The sequence below is a fragment of the Ricinus communis genome, chromosome 1, assembly GCF_019578655.1.
Source record: "Ricinus communis isolate WT05 ecotype wild-type chromosome 1, ASM1957865v1, whole genome shotgun sequence".
Lineage (NCBI taxonomy): Eukaryota > Viridiplantae > Streptophyta > Magnoliopsida > Malpighiales > Euphorbiaceae > Ricinus > Ricinus communis.
Genome location: NC_063256.1, coordinates 31,134,480 through 31,137,541, shown reverse-complemented (window position 1 = coordinate 31,137,541; position 3,062 = coordinate 31,134,480). Strand labels below are relative to the sequence as shown.

Genomic DNA, 3,062 nt, shown 5'->3' with positions numbered 1-3,062 from the left:
AAGAAGAGTCTATATAAGTTTTTGTACTTGAGTAATTCAATAAGAATGAATATTGAATCAAAATATTTTTACGAGATAGTATTAGGCTTATGGGATTAGTTTCTCGAGCTGTGTACACTAGTCGAGGAAATATTCTTAGGTATGTATCTCTCGCTTTGATTATATTTGTTCATTTTCTTGTTCTCTGTTTCAGCCTAATTTTACAATTTTCACTTTATGAATACAATTAAGATTCGCAATGGCTATTAATCCACATCAGTCACAAATATAGATGTTATAGACATCACTTGGATCAAGTAATCTCTCTTTGAGAAACCATCAGCACCGTCATCGTTAAGAAATTAAAAAAAAAGAGGAAAACTGGAAATAAGTCAAAAGATAAAGAAATAAAAAATAAAAAGAAAAAGAAGAGTTTGATGTATCAAAAATAGAATATATAAATTTCGACAAGTTGCAAAATACGAAAATATTGAGAGAGAGAAAAATAAAAAGAAAGGAATAAAAATTCAATGGTGAGGAGAGAGAAATCAGTTTACAATTGATGTTATTATTGAAAAGGGCCCGGACTCGTGTCCAACACAACTTTATTTAATGTTTTATTCATGTTATTAAGTCCTTAGTGAAGAAATGGGCTTATATATCACTTTTTCACTAATTTATAAGTTATTTGTCCCAAAATTTACTTTAGAGGCATATATGAGCTACAGGACAAATATTAGGGGCCAAATTTTACCCTTTCCCTTCAAAATATATCACATCTGAAGGATCCCTCGGTTGAGTTGCACTAATCTTGGTGTAGTAGGTTGGAGAAGCCATAGAGTTCTAGTATACCTATTCCTACGAACCTTCCAGAAACCTTCCAAATAATAATAAGATCATTTAAGTACTTGACTGAACTGAAATTGCAATGTCCTTGGCCCCCTGATCTCTTGTAGCCAACAATCAAACCTTAAAAATGATCTGATATGCTTTTATGCAGTTGTATTTATTTCTCAAACTGAGGTATTTAGAGTGAACAATATAAGTGTTTTAGTGTGCTTTTGGATACGTTGATTTATATTTGAAATTTAAATTTGAAATTTATCAATTTAAAAATCCTCCATTTGGATAGTACAAGGATTTGAAATCATACAAATTCATTGTTTGGATACATTTTACTCAATAAATTTAAATTTAGAATAACTACTAAACTCAAATATTTAAAAAAAATATTTAATAAATATTTATTATCATAAAGAAAATAAAACTAAATATAGAAATATGTTTCTTTAAGATAATAATAATAAAATAAAAAATTAAAATAAAAAACTCATTGTCCAAAGTTTACAAAGTATCAAGAAATTAATAATAACTCAATACATTTATATATCAATTAGTAAAAAGCAACTTTAAAGTATCCAAAACTCAAAAAATTTAAATTTTTCAAGCAATAAGGCAATCAAATAGTTAATAAGCGGATGATTTAATGTAGTCTTTTTATGCATATGAAAGCTAGTAAACAATAGTATTAATCTATACTAATCTGCAAAGTTAAACATCTCCATAAAAACTAAGTGAAAAAATATCCATATAATTTGAGAACAAATTCATCAACCTATGAATATTCATCAAACATAAATCTAGGTAGTGTCACTCTTAAGAAGAAATTGGATCCAATCATTCTTTTCATCATCAGGAAGTGACTTGAGCAGATAAAATTCCTCTGGATTACCTTTCATTAGCTTATGAAATGCTGAAAAAATCTCTACTTGATGAAGTCCAGGAATTTGTAAGACTGTGGCATGAATTTCTTCTCCTCTAGGTTGTGGTCTTTCAAGACTCTTTTTACTTCTCAAATATTCTTTAAATGAGTGGGATATCTCCAAAACTACATCGGCTAAGGATCTTTCTTAGCTCTTTTAGTTTTTCCAGAACTTTAAGGAAGCATTCTTAAAGTCTCTTGCTTTTTCAAATTAATATTAAACTGTACTTTGTTCTCTTCTTGATCCATTGCTTCAGCAACATCTTCAAAATTTTATGCACCATCTCCAATGGCTCTATCGCTCCCGCATAATATGACAATATCATCCCAATTCTCTATTAAATTGCTTTGATAGCCATGTACTCTAGGAAATGTCTAAAACAATTTTTTAAAAATGAAGATCAATAAAAAAATAATTAATTAATTAACATTTTTACAACTATATATGATAATTATAAAACTCTAGAGTTCATCTTTTATACTTGTATAAAAAGAATCACAAAGATAAATATATAATAGATGGTTAGTTCAAAAAATAAAAAATAAAAAATAAAAAGACAATATCTATATATAATAGAATCAGAATGTAACAAAACTACCATAAAGAAATAAAGAATTATAAGTAACCATCATATATCTTAACATATTCATTCCATTTCACAATATCATCTATTGTGATAACCACCATCTTCTTATTATTGTCCCATTTAAACTTTATCCTTGTTAGAATATTAGTGATCAGTGAATAATTTCTTTTTCAAGCCTTCATTCTGTTCTTAACATTACTAATCAGCAAGTTGATACCCAATCTCGCATTTAAAGCATATGCTACTGCTTAATAAGCTTGTGGCTTCCATTCTCCTTCACTCTTGTTATCTAATGCTGCTTGATCATACAAAATAGTAGCAAATAAAATATTCATTTCTCTATTCCATGAAACATTTAATCTTGACATTTCCTTTCCTTTGTCGCTCATTTTGAATTGGAAATTGGATGATGATGATTGACCTTGCATATTACCTTCAATAGGTGCAGATGGAAAAGTAAAAAATATGATTGGGGTCATATAATTCTCCTTTTTGACAAAAATAATTGAGCTCAGACCTCTTTACCACTCATTTCTATAATATTTCATCATAAATAAAAATAATATTTAAATAAATCATATTTATCAAATAATAAAAATAAAAATATTAAACATGTTATAAAATCAACAAATAACTTGAATAATATAATACTAAATCAAATAAATATAACAAGTGCTTATAAATAAAATCAACAAGTAAACTTATATAGCTAGTCTAGCTTGATATCCTTCAAA

The 3,062-nt window shown here is 27.4% G+C and overlaps 1 pseudogene; it reads right to left on the bottom strand.

The window, feature by feature from the left end:
* Window positions 1-1,011: 1,011 nt before the first annotated feature.
* LOC125369948 lies at window positions 1,012-2,807 on the bottom strand (annotated as a pseudogene).
* Between the last annotated feature and the right edge of the window lie 255 nt (window positions 2,808-3,062).